Source organism: Acanthochromis polyacanthus, chromosome 17, assembly GCF_021347895.1.
Source record: "Acanthochromis polyacanthus isolate Apoly-LR-REF ecotype Palm Island chromosome 17, KAUST_Apoly_ChrSc, whole genome shotgun sequence".
NCBI lineage: Eukaryota > Metazoa > Chordata > Actinopteri > Pomacentridae > Acanthochromis > Acanthochromis polyacanthus.
Window position 1 is genome coordinate 32,143,040 of NC_067129.1, and position 19,720 is coordinate 32,162,759.

Sequence of the window (19,720 nt, forward strand, 5' to 3'; positions counted from 1 at the left end):
ATGTAGAGATCTGTTAAATTCATTTTAAATCATATTCTGTTAATGACATTGTGCTGCAGCCTCAGACTGGGATTAGTCATTTGAATTTCTTTTAGGATTTCCCAGTGTGATTGGCTGCATAGATGCCCACACATCCCCATCACAGCTCCCTCACATCATGAACAGGAAGTCCATTCACAGCATAAATGTGCAGGTAGGCTACAGGTAGACTGACTACTGTTTCTAAATGTTGAAGACTGCATCATAGTTCAACATCTGTCATTCTCTGCACTGTCCAGATCATATGTGATGCTGCATACATCATTTCTAATGTGGAGGCCACGTGGTCTGGGTCTGTTCATGACTCCAGGATTTATGGAGAGTCTAACCTGAGCAACAGACTGCAGTGTGGTCAGCAGCCTAAAGATTTTCACAATAGAATTCTCTTGTCTCCCTCCTTTAATACACTCTGATGTATCCACTATACATTACAGGAGAGTTTGATGGCCTTCTGCTGGGTGACAGGGGTTACCATGTCAACCCAGGCTGATGATCTCATACCCTGACCCTGAACCAGGCCCCCAACAGAACTTCTACCGGGCTCACTGCAGGACCAGAGCCCGGGTGGAGATGACCATAGGCCTGCTGAAAGCCCGTTTCCAGAGCCTACGTCTCCTCAGGGTGACCCCTGAGAGGGCCTGTGATATTACTGTGGCATGTGTTGTTCTTCATAATATTACCACCATTAGAGGAGAGCAACACCCTGCCCTACAAACTGAAGACCCAGATGATGAGCCCATCCACCTGCAGCTATCCAGGACAGCAGAGCAGTCAGAGACACCGTATGCAATAATCACTTTAGAGTTTAAGTCACCATCATCACCACCACAGCAAATAAAGACATGATACACATTTCATTTGCTCTTTTTTATTTCCTACAAATAAAAGAGATAGTTCAGTTCATGTTCCAGTAGTTAACATAATTCACCTGTGACCATCACCACCTCTAACTTGTGCTCCAGTATTTCAATTTCCAGATCTGTCCTCCTAATCTGTTTTTTGGATTTTTCTCAGCAAATGCAGTTTGTAAATCCGTTTTACTGATAACTGGGAATGCATAGAGGACATTAAATTATACAGTTGCACATGAATTCCACAGAATGAAGCTCTGGTGTTTCCTGAACATCCATCTCACTGCAGTGGAAGCTGAGGAACCATCCTGCTGCTGTCCAGCCATGCTCTGTTAAAAAGGATGAGAATGTGCAATACTTCAGTGTAGGCTAAATGTCACACTCTATATTCCACCCAAAATCTGAATGAGAAGAGAACTTTCAGTAACATACCTCTGTATGTCTTTCTGGATCCCCCTCTGTAAAGGCAGCAGACACAGTTTCATCCTCTTCATCCTAGATCAGTGACATGTTTCAGTAAACTTAAACTACCATTTGGATAAATCTTTGGAGTGTTGCCTACTTACAATTACAAGGTATATATATATATATATACATACATATATATATATATATATATATATATATATATATATGCATCCATGACCTTTTATACCACCGTTTTACAGGCATCTACTTTCTTTCTGTTGGCTGAGCAGAAGTCTATGTTAGTTTAAATAGGCTTAATTATTTAGCAGGACATGATATGGATGCAGACATTTAGGCTATGTGTGGATAAAACAACTGCACAGTCAAACAGCCACTTAATATTTAGGCGACTTTACAATGTAAAACATGATCAACATGAAGTACCTCCATGAGATAATGCCGAGGTCTGACCTGTTTGAACAGTGTTTTTATATTTCATCTTAAGCTGCTGCCCCGTCGGGATTTCACCTAAATGAAATAACTTACTAGGCTGCCATTCAGACAGTTATTCCCTGTAATATTATTACGATTACAAAGGACTACATTTAAACTTACGCATTGATCCGGGCAGCAGTGTTCTCTACGCCGTCTCTCTCTCTTTTGCAGCTGCAGCGGTGTTGCACTTCTTTCTAAAAACGTGTTCAAACTCGCCATATGAGCGCATTAAAAACTTCCATTTCAAAAACGCAGCCTTTCGCTTCCCCGTTTCCATGGTGACTCGTCGAATCGGGGTTCCATTGATGCTGTCTTTTCAGACTTGCGGTGCACGCGCGTAACTCCAGGTCAAACTACTCCGAGTTGATTAACCCAAGTCAAATCAGCCGTTGTGAAACCGAAAACTCAGAGTTTTCTATCTCAGAGTAGATCAACTCAGAGTCGCAGAAGAAACTTAGAGTTTCTTGAACCTGCTTCGTGAAATAGGCCCATGGTCTCTGTCATGCTGGATGACGCAAGTGCCACAAAAATAAAAACAATCCCTCTGTCCAAAGACTCTGTGTCCAGATGTATAAATGACATCACTAACGATCTTCAGGAACATCTGGTAGATAAACTCAGAGACAAACGTTTTGCCTTACAATTCGATGAAGCATCTGACAGCAACAAAGACTGCTTGTTCATTGCTTATGTACGTTTTAGCATGACAGACTCCCTGTGTGAGGATGTACTTTTTTGTAATTATGTCCCACGGCTGTGTACTGAGCCCCCTCCTGTACACCCTCTACACATATGACTGTACACCCATCCAGCCCTCCAACACCATCATTAGGTTCACCGATGACACCACTGTGGTTGGTCTCATCTCGGGGGGTGATGAAAGGAAGGAAATACAGGAGTTGGCAGGGTGGGTGGTGTTTCAGGAACAACCTGGAGCTGAACACCAAGAAGACCAAAGAGATGGTCATTGATTTCAGGAGGCATAGGTCTGTCCATGCTCCACTGTCCATCAACGGAGTCTGTGTGGATAGAGTGGCCTCCTTCAAGTTCCTGGGGACTCATTTATCTGAGGACCTCTCTTGGACAGTCAACACAGCAGCACTGGTTAAAAAGACACAGCAGACACTCCACTTCCTCAGAGTGCTGAGGAGGAACCACTTGGAAGAGAGACTGCAGGTGTCCTTCTACCGGAACACCATAGAGTCTGTGCTGACCTACTGTGTGACTGTCTGGTTCACAGACAGGAAGGCTCTGCAGAGGGTCATCAGGACATCAGAGAAAATCATCGGCTGCCCTCTGCCCCCTCTGGAGAACATCGCATCCTCCCGCTGCATCAGCAGAGCAAAAAAGATCTGGGCAGACAGCGCACACCCTGGCCAGAAACTGTTCAGTCTGCTGCCATCAGGGAAGAGACTGAGATCCTCAAAATGCAGGACAAACAGGCTGAGGAACAGTTTCTATCCATGGTCCATCAGACTCCTAAACTCCAAACACATGTCTACCTGAATGTTACTTTTTGCTGCTTTCATACAATGTCCTAACATATTCATACTCTACTGGTTCTCATTCCATTTCATTTACCTCACATATTGTATATATCGGTATATATATGTACATTTGATTCTATTATTTAATGTTGATATTTTATTTCTTATTGCTTGTTGTTGTGCACTGACCAGCGGAAGCTATTTATATTTTCGTCATGCCATGTACGATGACAATAAAGCCGTTCTGATTCTAATGTCGGAGACAGAGCCACAGCTGAAGAGCTATTCAAAATATTGGACTGCTTCCTGACTGAGAATGATCTAAAGTGGGAGAACTACATTGGTGTTTGCAGTGATGGTGGACACACTGTGTTATACACAGAGAAGCACTGGCATCAAGACACCTTTCCTCTGAATTAAGTGAGGTTATGACTGACATTGTAGGTGTAGTCAGTTTTATAAAGACCAGAAAAACTAAAAACAAGAGTGTCCTCTGTTATCTGTGAAGAGACGGGAACTGAACATCAAGCTGTGCTGTTTCACAGTGAAGCAAAGCGGCCAAAAACATTAACTCCCACTTGGTGGAGGTAATAAAAACGGCATATTATTGATAATAGCAACTGCCCATCAGGGGATCAAACCCCAGTCTTCCACATGACAGGCAGAGATACTGTCCATGACACTGAACAGGAAGTTGGAGGATGTCATGTGACCACAATGAGCCGATCACAGCTTCATAACTACAATGCAGTAAATAATTATAATTATGTTTGTGTGATCAGTAGTAACTTAGGTTTACGATGTACGATGTCTACGAAGTTGAAATGTTTTAAAGACATGAAGTTTAGTCGTTTTAATGAATATTTTCATTAACAGGAGTGAATTGAATTCACACAAGTTTCTATTTATTTAATTTATTTCTTATTTATAACTTTCTGCATTCCTTCTCTATGGCAGTGACTCCAGATGTATTTACATATTTCTATTTTGTCTACAATTACATAACAAGAGTAGACATGTTTTGCTAATTTCATATCACAGCTTTAAAGAGAGGTTTTATTTTTAGTTTGGGGTTCACAGAGTTTGTTATGATTCATTATTTACCATTAATAATCGTCACACTGATACATCTGTTCTCAGATCTGTGTTTATGTTCATATCTGTGTTTTATCAGACTGGATGCTGTTTACTCTGACTTCATATGATGAACTTTTTTCTTCTTGATTGCACCTCAGATTAGAAAAACTGCATTTTTTTGTCATATTATTTGAACTCTGTGCAATGATAATAAAGTTAAATCTAATCTAGTTGCTTTTTGTTAGCTGCATCTCAGTTTTTCCAATTATATAAATGTGGTAATTTCCTGTTCTGAATTTTGATCTGCTTTACATGAGTCTATCTCTTTTACTTACTTGAACATTTGAAATTACCTATTTTTTTGTTTTGCATTTGCGCTTTCATTTTTTCACATCGGGGCTCAGTACTGTTGATATGTTTGCTTTGTGTTCCTTAACTGTTCATGTTTTTAAATGTCTTCCTCTGTAAATACTTGACCCTGGAAAGTCACAGAGAATAATCAATAAAGAAAAAAAACTGTTCTATAAAAACTCAATCAGGAAACTCTCCTTGAGGTTGGATCCAAAAAGAATCAATCCTCACAGACCTCCATGTTAAATGTCCAGCCTTAGAGCAGAAATAAACATGTTTACTGTCTGATACAAAGAAACAGAAATGTTGTTTCTGTGAAACGATGCTGCTTGATTTTTATTGAGAAGACACTGTTTGACGAGTTTGGCAAAAACTGGTTCTACTGAGATTACTGGATTCACAGGGAGTTTCCTGCAGCTCTGACTTCCTCAAACAGCCAACAGGGAGGTTCATTTATGATTCTTAGCTCATCATAGTTACGCGTGTGAGGCTTCCATGTTATTTCTTATCTGTGCTCTCAGTTTGTGGTCGCTACTCGTGACCAACTTCCCACGTTGTTGGAAGGATTCAAACCTGTACAGAGAAACCCCAACCCCGGCCACGACAACCCACAGAAAGAATTTTTTTCACATCAAAAACTCACACTATTGGGGTGTTTGTGGTTTACAGAAGTACAGAGAATGAATTAAGACAATTTCTGTTTGGCTGTGAGGTAATATTAGCATGCTCACGTTAGCATGTGCTAGCATTAACAGACGCTAATTCTAAGAACTACTACAATTATCTTATCTTATCTTAATTTCTCTGAACTGGGACTCTGTTGCCTTGTAGTGATAATTCACCTTAACAGCAGAAAGATTTATGTGGAGAACCCAGAACACGATCAAACATGCTGAGTTTCTGGTGGCTGCAATGACTCAGTTTGTGCCTTCAAGAAGTAAAGTTTCAGGTTTGATACCAGCTTCATCCTTATCAAGTATTGAAAATAACTGCAAAGGAGTAAAGTAATGAAGATAATTGCAAAGAAAATCAAAATAACTACAAAGAGACACAAAATAACTATGAAGAGACACAAAATAACAACAAAAGACACGGTTGTTGAACTATACAAGCTATAGATTGTTCTGTAATTCCAGTTCTCTGACATTGGACATTCTAGTACAAATATAGAGTCTGAAAATGGAAATATGTCCACACTTCAAAATAATGTCTTACTGATGTTGGGATCAATATTTTATTATTATTGCAGACTGTAAATCAATGAGATGGTTGAAAATAACAGTGAAAATAACAAGCAGACACCAAATAACTACAAAGGAACACAAAAATGACCACAAGAGACAATAAACAACCACAAATAAAAACAAAATGAGACACAAAATAACAACAAATCACTACAAAGATATAGAAAATGACAACAAATAGAAACAAAACTATTATAAACATGAATACCTACAAAAGTACTACCAAGAAACACAAAACAAACTACAAAGAGACAAAACAACCAAAGACAACTGAACTGTCATGCAGCCAGCAAAACATAAACGTGTTGTACTGTGAAATCTGCATCATCTTTATTGGATTAAAGTGTTTAGAAGAATCTCACTTTGTACAAAGATTTAAAACCATCTGTTGTGTGTGTGTTCACTTTAAGTTTCATTTCTGTTTCCAGAAGAGCCTGAACTTCTGGAAATTTCATGTACTGGGCGTGGTTTGAATTACCTTTGGGCTGGTGGAGATAAAACTCTCCTCCCCACAGCAGCAGAGCATCAGTACATGTTCCTTACAGCAGAGACTTTATATTTGTCTTTTGATCAACATTCTCATCTAAACATGCTAATGAAGACACGGAAAAACAGGAGAGGACATGAAGAACATTCTTTCAGCGGTCAGCACTTAAACCTGAATGTTGATGTCTGCACAGTCTAAACAGACTAGTGCTCCTGGTAACTGGACCTCATCATCCAAGGCTAACAACTAAATAAAATGAACAAAACATGCTGTTGATAGCATCTGTAATACAAACCATTTTCTCCATTAATTGATTCATTATTACTTTGTCCATACAATGTTAGAAAATGTTACAAAATTACCTGTAACAATTACCAGCAGTGCTCAATGCCTTTTTTTATTTGAGCAACAACTAAAAACCACCAAAAACACGAGTATCAGAAATCAATGTGTTGAATTTCCACATCTGCAAAGTTGAAACCTGAAGAACAATCAGCATTTTACCTTGAAATCATGAAAAGAGCTGCACATTAACAGTAGTCTTTACTTCACAGTGTTAATTTGATCATTTGAATCAGTTTTAGACTTGTATTAATGATACAAAACATAATCAACAATGGTAGATTAGCAGGCTAAACTCGGCTAAAATGCAAGCAAAAAGTGCAGCAAAAACATAGTTAGTAGGTACAAAAAGTTTGAAATGTTGCTACAGGAATAATCTGGCTCATCTCTGCATTGTTGGCAACACCTCAGTGAAACTCCAAAGTTGTAAAGCAGGTAGACAACAGCCAGAAAGAAAAGAAAAGAAGAATTAAAGCTACAAGCAGGTTGAACGGGTCCTCGCACACCAACGCACATCGGGACGTGGAGCATGTCGAGGTGCAGCGAACCTCGGGGTGTGACATCAAAGTGAAGGTGTGGAGACATCGCAGACATAGTTCAAGGATTATCTTGCCAAGTTTGTAGCAACAGTATGTGCTAACATGGAGCAGTTTTCTGAGTTTCAACGTGCTTCATAAGGAGGCAAAATGAAACAAACATGTTTTAGAGAGAGAGACAAAAAGATCAAATTGGTATTTAAAAGAGGATAAAATATATTGGAGCCAGTGTAGAGATGCTGAAACATACTGGGAGCCAGTTTGAATAGACTGCAACATAGCAGGAGCCAATATAAGAAGAATATCTAAAACATAGTGGGAGCCATGATATAGACATGAAAATGCACTAGGAGGAAGTGTAAAGGGGTTGTAACATGCTGGGAGTGAGGATAAAAAGGCAGAAATAAGTGAAAGTTAGTGTAAAAACCATGAAAGAATCATGAATACTGGCAACTCACTAAGAATAGTAAATCAAAGTGCAAAACATGTCATCTCAGGTTGCCCCCAGGTGGCACTATGACTGTGAATGTGTATTTTGATATGGACATTATCGGGGCAGAACTCTGATTAATCATATGAAGTTTGGGGCAGATTGCAGCATGTACAAGAGATTTACAAAACACTTCTTCTTTCCTGGCAATGCATCAAAGTTCAGGGGGCCGCAATCGCCCCGCCCTTTGAATTTTGCAGATGATTTTGAAAACTTTTTATCACTAAGGTATGTTGTATATACTGTCCAAGTTTGAGGCCTGTGAGGAATTAACCACTGAAAATGACCAAAAACACCCAAAATCTAACACTTAATTCAAAGTGGCGGACTTCCTGTTGGGTTTAGAGTATGGGTCCAGGAGGCTTTCTTGTTGGCCCTGATGTGCTACATATGCACCAAATTTCATAAATGTAGGTTAAACTTGTTGAGAGGGCTTTTTGCTAAAAATGCTGCTAGGAGGCTATGGTCCATGCTGTGAATGTATTTTGATATATGGATGTGATCAGGGCAAGGCTCTCAACAAACTTTTAACGTTTGAGGCAGATTGGAGCATGTACAGGGCTTTTACACGGCAGTTGATGTTTCATCACAAAGCATCAAAATTCTGGCCACGCCCTCTGACTTTTGTGGAACATTTTGATAACTTTTCTTCACTAAGGCCTGCTGTATGTACTTGCCAAATTTGAGGTCTCTTGGAGTTACCCCTGAGGAGGAGTTTGTTTCTGACAATGACAAAAGTCAAAAGTTGCGTTTCCTGCATCACATCAGACCTACCGCACACACATTGACACCATTGATTAGCTCCTGATGGAACACAGACAAATTGAAAGAGACCATGGCAGAGAACGCACTGATGACGAATTGGCTGCGGACATGTTACATTGTCTGCTTCAGAACATTATTGAAGGAAAGGAGGGAGATTAGTGAACCACTGCTCCATGGAAAGTGACTCTGTAATCAATTAAAGAAGGTTTTAAGCTCTCTGGGAGAAGGTTGTCTTCTAAATACAAAGTGTGCATAAGTGCAGAGTTCTGGAAAGTTTGCTTTTTGCAGAATAATGGAGGCCTTCCAGGGGTGGAGAGGAAGGAGATGCACTTGTTTTTTTAATCACTTGTGGAGTTATTGTCACGGGTTTTCTGCTTTGGGAACTGCTGGGGAGACGGGAGCTGCCAGTGACTAAAAGAGGGGTAAAACACACTGATTATTACACCTGAATAAATATGGTGGTATTGTTGTGTAGCTGTTGTTGTATTCCTTGTATTAGATCTCTCTGTCTCAGGATCATCACCACAGTTGTAGAATATCATGCCAGTCTTGTGCTATTTCTCCGAGTGTCCCTGGTCCCAGAGCTGGACGCTTCAGATCTGCGGTTGATGTTCCACCAACTGGTCCAGTCTCCACCATTTCCACTGTGGGATGCTGCTGCTGACCTTCCTCCAGCCCTCCGCTTCCAACTCCCCTTTTCCACCAGTCAACTCTGCATCGCCTTCACTATACTTGTTATGCTAACTTACATACTGTTTGAATTTTACTGCTAGCTATATATGGAGTATGTTTAATGTCAGAGCCGTACATCATAAGAGTAAACTATGAGTCAGTTTTCAATGTTAGCTTATACTTTGTCTGTGTCACATATCCTGTCATGCATGTATCCAAATGTGTGTTGTGTTTTCCTTGCTTTCCCACCCCTCCCTCTCCTCCCATCCCTCCCCCTTGCCCTCCTCTGTCCCTCTCAACCCGCCCGGCCAGCAGGCAGATGGGTCCCCCTATATAGAGCCGGGTTCTGCTCGAGGTTTCTTCCCTGTTAAAAGGGTGTTTTTCCTTGCCACTGTTGCCTTTGGGCTTGCTCTGGGGGTCAGGCATTTGGGTTCTGTAAAGCGTCTTGAGACGATTTGACTGTAATTGACGCTATATATATAAAATTGAATTGAATTGAGTTTCTAATGACTCCTAGAAGTCTGAATTTTCCATGATAGAATCAATAACACATGCGTCTTTGTCACAAAAAACAAGTATGCATTTCAGTTCTTTCATAGATTTATTAAAGATTTGCTGTCTATGACAAAATCTGCTGGGTCAAAAACACATACAGCAACTGGAATTATCAAGCTCATCAAATTTTCTTAGTAGAGTCTGAACTTTTTATGAGTGATTGGTGGTGAACTGGTGACTCCTCTGAGCCAAATTTAAATAGAACCCACTTGATCCACTGATTAGACTCAGATACAAACATTGCAGTGCGAAAGTCTGAGGAGCTCGGGCCTACTTCACGAAGCAGGTTTAGTGAAAACTCTGAGTTTGTTAACCCTGAAATGAGGGAAACTCAGAGTTTTCCGTTTCACGAAGCGAGGTAACTCTAACCGGGGAATGCGGGGTAACTCGAGCCTGTTTCACAAAGAGGGGTAACTTCAACTCTCGGTCAGTTACCGCAGTAACAGACTCTATGACTCTAACCTGCTCGCTAGCAGGTTTATCTGAGAAAACCTCGAGTTTCTCTCCGTCTCCGCCCTCTTTCAGCCACACACGCTGTTTCATTTCCTCATTCATTCAGTCAGTAAGCGAGCGAGTTTTGGCGTAGAACAGCTTTTATTAACGATCCAGTGGATAAAGGAGCAGCGTTACTGCACAGATAATTAAATATTCGTCGGTAGATTGTTATCAGACCGCGCATAAATGTTCTCGCATTTCCGGACAATTATCGGTGTGAGCGGTACCGTTTCGTAATCGTTTCAAGTCCATAATCTACATAAACAACCTAATCCGTCCTTACATTTACATTACCAGCCGCAGTCATGCTCTCACATCCAGCAGATGTTGTGTGTTTCACTGCGGTTCTTTGCAAATGAAAGTTTTTATATAATGTCGGAGATGCAGAGCACTACAGTAAGACAACTGTATGCAGGACAGTCAGAAAAGTTTTCCTGGTTCTGAAACGACTTTTACTCATCATTGTGGACATAAACCTGTCAGAGCATCAAGGAGGATCCATAGGATTGCAGGTGAATGATGTAGAGATCTGTTAAATTCATTTTAAATCATATTCTGTTAATGACATTGTGCTGCAGCCTCAGACTGGGATTAGTCATTTTAATTTCTTTTAGGATTTCCCAGTGTGACTGGCTGCATAGATGCCCACACATCCCCATCACAGCTCCCTCACATCATGAACAGGAAGTCCATTCACAGCATAAATGTGCAGGTAGGCTACAGGTAGATTGACTACTGTTTCTAAATGTTGAAGACTGCATCATAGTTCAACATCTGTCATTCTCTGCACTGTCCAGATCATATGTGATGCTGCATACATCATTTCTAATGTGGAGGCCACGTGGTCTGGGTCTGTTCATGACTCCAGGATTTATGGAGAGTCTAACCTGAGCAACAGACTGCAGCGTGGTCAGCAGCCTAAAGATTTTCACAATAGAATTCTCTTGTCTCCCTCCTTTAATATACTCTGATGTATCCACTATACATTACAGGAGAGTTTGATGGCCTTCTGCTGGGTGACAGGGGTTACCATGCCAACCCAGGCTGATGACCTCATACCCTGACCCTGAACCAGGCCCCCAACAGAACTTCTACCGGGCTCACTGCAGGACCAGAGCCCGGGTGGAGATGACCATAGGCCTGCTGAAAGCCCGTTTCCAGAGCCTACGTCTCCTCAGGGTGACCCCTGAGAGGGCCTGTGATATTACTGTGGCATGTGTTGTTCTTCATAATATTACCACCATTAGAGGAGAGCAACACCCTGCCCTACAAACTGAAGACCCAGATGATGAGCCCATCCACCTGCAGCTATCCAGGACAGCAGAGCAGTCAGAGACACCGTATGCAATAATCACTTTAGAGTTTAAGTCACCATCATCACCACCACAGCAAATAAAGACATGATACACATTTCATTTGGTCTTCTTTATTTCCTACAAATAAAAGAGATAGTTCAGTTCATGTTCCAGTAGTTAACATAATTCACCTGTGACCATCACCACCTCTAACTTGTGCTCCAGTAGTTCAATTTCCAGATCTGTCCTCCTAATCTGTTTTTTGGATTTTTCTCAGCAAATGCAGTTTGTAAATCCGTTTTACTGATAACTGGGAATGCATAGAGGACATTAAATTATACAGTTGCACATGAATTCCACAGAATGAAGCTCTGGTGTTTCCTGAACATCCATCTCACTGCAGTGGAAGCTGAGGGACCATCCTGCTGCTGTCCAGCCATGCTCTGTTAAAAAGGATGAGAATGTGCAATACTTCAGTGTAGGCTAAATGTCACACTCTATATTCCACCCAAAATCTGAATGAGAAGAGAACTTTCAGTAACATACCTCTGTATGCCTTTCTGGATCCCCCTCTGTAAAGGCAGCAGACACAGTTTCATCCTCTTCATCCTAGATCAGTGACATGTTTCAGTAAACTTAAACTACCATTTGGATAAATCTTTGGAGTGTTGCCTACTTACAATTACAAGGTATATATATATATATATACATACATATATATATATATATATATATATATATATATATATATGCATCCATGACCTTTTATACCACCGTTTTACAGGCATCTACTTTCTTTCTGTTGGCTGAGCAGAAGTCTATGTTAGTTTAAATAGGCTTAATTATTTAGCAGGACATGATATGGATGCAGACATTTAGGCTATGTGTGGATAAAACAACTGCACAGTCAAACAGCCACTTAATATTTAGGCGACTTTACAATGTAAAACATGATCAACATGAAGTACCTCCATGAGATAATGCCGAGGTCTGACCTGTTTGAACAGTGTTTTTATATTTCATCTTAAGCTGCTGCCCCGTCGGGATTTCACCTAAATGAAATAACTTACTAGGCTGCCATTCAGACAGTTATTCCCTGTAATATTATTACGATTACAAAGGACTACATTTAAACTTACGCATTGATCCGGGCAGCAGTGTTCTCTACGCCGTCTCTCTCTCTTTTGCAGCTGCAGCGGTGTTGCACTTCTTTCTAAAAACGTGTTCAAACTCGCCATATGAGCGCATTAAAAACTTCCATTTCAAAAACGCAGCCTTTCGCTTCCCCGTTTCCATGGTGACTCGTCGAATCGGGGTTCCATTGATGCTGTCTTTTCAGACTTGCGGTGCACGCGCGTAACTCCAGGTCAAACTACTCCGAGTTGATTAACCCAAGTCAAATCAGCCGTTGTGAAACCGAAACTCAGAGTTTTCTATCTCAGAGTAGATCAACTCAGAGTCGCAGAAGAAACTTAGAGTTTCTTGAACCTGCTTCGTGAAATAGGCCCATGGTCTCTGTCATGCTGGATGACGCAAGTGCCACAAAAATAAAAACAATCCCTCTGTCCAAAGACTCTGTGTCCAGATGTATAAATGACATCACTAACGATCTTCAGGAACATCTGGTAGATAAACTCAGAGACAAACGTTTTGCCTTACAATTCGATGAAGCATCTGACAGCAACAAAGACTGCTTGTTCATTGCTTATGTACGTTTAGCATGACAGACTCCCTGTGTGAGGATGTACTTTTTTGTAATTATGTCCCACGGCTGTGTACTGAGCCCCCTCCTGTACACCCTCTACACATATGACTGTACACCCATCCAGCCCTCCAACACCATCATTAGGTTCACCGATGACACCACTGTGGTTGGTCTCATCTCGGGGGGTGATGAAAGGAAGGAAATACAGGAGTTGGCAGGGTGGGTGGTGTTTCAGGAACAACCTGGAGCTGAACACCAAGAAGACCAAAGAGATGGTCATTGATTTCAGGAGGCATAGGTCTGTCCATGCTCCACTGTCCATCAACGGAGTCTGTGTGGATAGAGTGGCCTCCTTCAAGTTCCTGGGGACTCATTTATCTGAGGACCTCTCTTGGACAGTCAACACAGCAGCACTGGTTAAAAAGACACAGCAGACACTCCACTTCCTCAGAGTGCTGAGGAGGAACCACTTGGAAGAGAGACTGCAGGTGTCCTTCTACCGGAACACCATAGAGTCTGTGCTGACCTACTGTGTGACTGTCTGGTTCACAGACAGGAAGGCTCTGCAGAGGGTCATCAGGACATCAGAGAAAATCATCGGCTGCCCTCTGCCCCCTCTGGAGAACATCGCATCCTCCCGCTGCATCAGCAGAGCAAAAAAGATCTGGGCAGACAGCGCACACCCTGGCCAGAAACTGTTCAGTCTGCTGCCATCAGGGAAGAGACTGAGATCCTCAAAATGCAGGACAAACAGGCTGAGGAACAGTTTCTATCCATGGTCCATCAGACTCCTAAACTCCAAACACATGTCTACCTGAATGTTACTTTTTGCTGCTTTCATACAATGTCCTAACATATTCATACTCTACTGGTTCTCATTCCATTTCATTTACCTCACATATTGTATATATCGGTATATATATGTACATTTGATTCTATTATTTAATGTTGATATTTTATTTCTTATTGCTTGTTGTTGTGCACTGACCAGCGGAAGCTATTTATATTTTCGTCATGCCATGTACGATGACAATAAAGCCGTTCTGATTCTAATGTCGGAGACAGAGCCACAGCTGAAGAGCTATTCAAAATATTGGACTGCTTCCTGACTGAGAATGATCTAAAGTGGGAGAACTACATTGGTGTTTGCAGTGATGGTGGACACACTGTGTTATACACAGAGAAGCACTGGCATCAAGACACCTTTCCTCTGAATTAAGTGAGGTTATGACTGACATTGTAGGTGTAGTCAGTTTTATAAAGACCAGAAAAACTAAAAACAAGAGTGTCCTCTGTTATCTGTGAAGAGACGGGAACTGAACATCAAGCTGTGCTGTTTCACAGTGAAGCAAAGCGGCCAAAAACATTAACTCCCACTTGGTGGAGGTAATAAAAACGGCATATTATTGATAATAGCAACTGCCCATCAGGGGATCAAACCCCAGTCTTCCACATGACAGGCAGAGATACTGTCCATGACACTGAACAGGAAGTTGGAGGATGTCATGTGACCACAATGAGCCGATCACAGCTTCATAACTACAATGCAGTAAATAATTATAATTATGTTTGTGTGATCAGTAGTAACTTAGGTTTACGATGTACGATGTCTACGAAGTTGAAATGTTTTAAAGACATGAAGTTTAGTCGTTTTAATGAATATTTTCATTAACAGGAGTGAATTGAATTCACACAAGTTTCTATTTATTTAATTTATTTCTTATTTATAACTTTCTGCATTCCTTCTCTATGGCAGTGACTCCAGATGTATTTACATATTTCTATTTTGTCTACAATTACATAACAAGAGTAGACATGTTTTGCTAATTTCATATCACAGCTTTAAAGAGAGGTTTTATTTTTAGTTTGGGGTTCACAGAGTTTGTTATGATTCATTATTTACCATTAATAATCGTCACACTGATACATCTGTTCTCAGATCTGTGTTTATGTTCATATCTGTGTTTTATCAGACTGGATGCTGTTTACTCTGACTTCATATGATGAACTTTTTTCTTCTTGATTGCACCTCAGATTAGAAAAACTGCATTTTTTTGTCATATTATTTGAACTCTGTGCAATGATAATAAAGTTAAATCTAATCTAGTTGCTTTTTGTTAGCTGCATCTCAGTTTTTCCAATTATATAAATGTGGTAATTTCCTGTTCTGAATTTTGATCTGCTTTACATGAGTCTATCTCTTTTACTTACTTGAACATTTGAAATTACCTATTTTTTTGTTTTGCATTTGCGCTTTCATTTTTTCACATCGGGGCTCAGTACTGTTGATATGTTTGCTTTGTGTTCCTAAACTGTTCATGTTTTTAAATGTCTTCCTCTGTAAATACTTGACCCTGGAAAGTCACAGAGAATAATCAATAAAGAAAAAAAACTGTTCTATAAAAACTCAATCAGGAAACTCTCCTTGAGGTTGGATCCAAAAAGAATCAATCCTCACAGACCTCCATGTTAAATGTCCAGCCTTAGAGCAGAAATAAACATGTTTACTGTCTGATACAAAGAAACAGAAATGTTGTTTCTGTGAAACGATGCTGCTTGATTTTTATTGAGAAGACACTGTTTGACGAGTTTGGCAAAAACTGGTTCTACTGAGATTACTGGATTCACAGGGAGTTTCCTGCAGCTCTGACTTCCTCAAACAGCCAACAGGGAGGTTCATTTATGATTCTTAGCTCATCATAGTTACGCGTGTGAGGCTTCCATGTTATTTCTTATCTGTGCTCTCAGTTTGTGGTCGCTACTCGTGACCAACTTCCCACGTTGTTGGAAGGATTCAAACCTGTACAGAGAAACCCCAACCCCGGCCACGACAACCCACAGAAAGAATTTTTTTCACATCAAAAACTCACACTATTGGGGTGTTTGTGGTTTACAGAAGTACAGAGAATGAATTAAGACAATTTCTGTTTGGCTGTGAGGTAATATTAGCATGCTCACGTTAGCATGTGCTAGCATTAACAGACGCTAATTCTAAGAACTACTACAATTATCTTATCTTATCTTAATTTCTCTGAACTGGGACTCTGTTGCCTTGTAGTGATAATTCACCTTAACAGCAGAAAGATTTATGTGGAGAACCCAGAACACGATCAAACATGCTGAGTTTCTGGTGGCTGCAATGACTCAGTTTGTGCCTTCAAGAAGTAAAGTTTCAGGTTTGATACCAGCTTCATCCTTATCAAGTATTGAAAATAACTGCAAAGGAGTAAAGTAATGAAGATAATTGCAAAGAAAATCAAAATAACTACAAAGAGACACAAAATAACTATGAAGAGACACAAAATAACAACAAAAGACACGGTTGTTGAACTATACAAGCTATAGATTGTTCTGTAATTCCAGTTCTCTGACATTGGACATTCTAGTACAAATATAGAGTCTGAAAATGGAAATATGTCCACACTTCAAAATAATGTCTTACTGATGTTGGGATCAATATTTTATTATTATTGCAGACTGTAAATCAATGAGATGGTTGAAAATAACAGTGAAAATAACAAGCAGACACCAAATAACTACAAAGGAACACAAAAATGACCACAAGAGACAATAAACAACCACAAATAAAAACAAAATGAGACACAAAATAACAACAAATCACTACAAAGATATAGAAAATGACAACAAATAGAAACAAAACTATTATAAACATGAATACCTACAAAAGTACTACCAAGAAACACAAAACAAACTACAAAGAGACAAAACAACCAAAGACAACTGAACTGTCATGCAGCCAGCAAAACATAAACGTGTTGTACTGTGAAATCTGCATCATCTTTATTGGATTAAAGTGTTTAGAAGAATCTCACTTTGTACAAAGATTTAAAACCATCTGTTGTGTGTGTGTTCACTTTAAGTTTCATTTCTGTTTCCAGAAGAGCCTGAACTTCTGGAAATTTCATGTACTGGGCGTGGTTTGAATTACCTTTGGGCTGGTGGAGATAAAACTCTCCTCCCCACAGCAGCAGAGCATCACTACATGTTCCTTACAGCAGAGACTTTATATTTGTCTTTTGATCAACATTCTCATCTAAACATGCTAATGAAGACACGGAAAAACAGGAGAGGACATGAAGAACATTCTTTCAGCGGTCAGCACTTAAACCTGAATGTTGATGTCTGCACAGTCTAAACAGACTAGTGCTCCTGGTAACTGGACCTCATCATCCAAGGCTAACAACTAAATAAAATGAACAAAACATGCTGTTGATAGCATCTGTAATACAAACCATTTTCTCCATTAATTGATTCATTATTACTTTGTCCATACAATGTTAGAAAATGTTACAAAATTACCTGTAACAATTACCAGCAGTGCTCAATGCCTTTTTTTATTTGAGCAACAACTAAAAACCACCAAAAACACGAGTATCAGAAATCAATGTGTTGAATTTCCACATCTGCAAAGTTGAAACCTGAAGAACAATCAGCATTTTACCTTGAAATCATGAAAAGAGCTGCACATTAACAGTAGTCTTTACTTCACAGTGTTAATTTGATCATTTGAATCAGTTTTAGACTTGTATTAATGATACAAAACATAATCAACAATGGTAGATTAGCAGGCTAAACTCGGCTAAAATGCAAGCAAAAAGTGCAGCAAAAACATAGTTAGTAGGTACAAAAAGTTTGAAATGTTGCTACAGGAATAATCTGGCTCATCTCTGCATTGTTGGCAACACCTCAGTGAAACTCCAAAGTTGTAAAGCAGGTAGACAACAGCCAGAAAGAAAAGAAAAGAAGAATTAAAGCTACAAGCAGGTTGAACGGGTCCTCGCACACCAACGCACATCGGGACGTGGAGCATGTCGAGGTGCAGCGAACCTCGGGGTGTGACATCAAAGTGAAGGTGTGGAGACATCGCAGACATAGTTCAAGGATTATCTTGCCAAGTTTGTAGCAACAGTATGTGCTAACATGGAGCAGTTTTCTGAGTTTCAACGTGCTTCATAAGGAGGCAAAATGAAACAAACATGTTTTAGAGAGAGAGACAAAAAAGATCAAATTGGTATTTAAAAGAGGATAAAATATATTGGAGCCAGTGTAGAGATGCTGAAACATACTGGGAGCCAGTTTGAATAGACTGCAACATAGCAGGAGCCAATATAAGAAGAATATCTAAAACATAGTGGGAGCCATGATATAGACATGAAAATGCACTAGGAGGAAGTGTAAAGGGGTTGTAACATGCTGGGAGTGAGGATAAAAAGGCAGAAATAAGTGAAAGTTAGTGTAAAAACCATGAAAGAATCATGAATACTGGCAACTCACTAAGAATAGTAAATCAAAGTGCAAAACATGTCATCTCAGGTTGCCCCCAGGTGGCACTATGACTGTGAATGTGTATTTTGATATGGACATTATCGGGGCAGAACTCTGATTAATCATATGAAGTTTGGGGCAGATTGCAGCATGTACAAGAGATTTACAAAACACTTCTTCTTTCCTGGCAATGCATCAAAGTTCAGGGGGCCGCAATCGCCCCGCCCTTTGAATTTTGCAGATGATTTTGAAAACTTTTTATCACTAAGGTATGTTGTATATACTGTCCAAGTTTGAGGCCTGTGAGGAATTAACCACTGAAAATGACCAAAAACACCCAAAATCTAACACTTAATTCAAAGTGGCGGACTTCCTGTTGGGTTTAGAGTATGGGTCCAGGAGGCTTTCTTGTTGGCCCTGATGTGCTACATATGCACCAAATTTCATAAATGTAGGTTAAACTTGTTGAGAGGGCTTTTTGCTAAAAATGCTGCTAGGAGGCTATGGTCCATGCTGTGAATGTATTTTGATATATGGATGTGATCAGGGCAAGGCTCTCAACAAACTTTTAACGTTTGAGGCAGATTGGAGCATGTACAGGGCTTTTACACGGCAGTTGATGTTTCATCACAAAGCATCAAAATTCTGGCCACGCCCTCTGACTTTTGTGGAACATTTTGATAACTTTTCTTCACTAAGGCCTGCTGTATGTACTTGCCAAATTTGAGGTCTCTTGGAGTTACCCCTGAGGAGGAGTTTGTTTCTGACAATGACAAAAGTCAAAAGTTGCGTTTCCTGCATCACATCAGACCTACCGCACACACATTGACACCATTGATTAGCTCCTGATGGAACACAGACAAATTGAAAGAGACCATGGCAGAGAACGCACTGATGACGAATTGGCTGCGGACATGTTACATTGTCTGCTTCAGAACATTATTGAAGGAAAGGAGGGAGATTAGTGAACCACTGCTCCATGGAAAGTGACTCTGTAATCAATTAAAGAAGGTTTTAAGCTCTCTGGGAGAAGGTTGTCTTCTAAATACAAAGTGTGCATAAGTGCAGAGTTCTGGAAAGTTTGCTTTTTGCAGAATAATGGAGGCCTTCCAGGGGTGGAGAGGAAGGAGATGCACTTGT

General features: G+C 40.2%; 1 protein-coding gene and 1 long non-coding RNA gene across 2 annotated transcripts in view; both read left to right on the forward strand.

Moving 5' to 3' along the window:
* Positions 1 to 19,720, forward strand: part of LOC110972118 (GTPase IMAP family member 8-like) — a 323,852-nt gene that overhangs the window by 226,174 nt on the left and 77,958 nt on the right. The window lies entirely within an intron of this gene.
* Positions 11,056 to 11,709, forward strand: LOC127530465 (uncharacterized). Its single transcript, XR_007937035.1, has 2 exons — positions 11,056 to 11,203; positions 11,287 to 11,709. It is a non-coding gene; the product is annotated as an uncharacterized LOC127530465 (long non-coding RNA).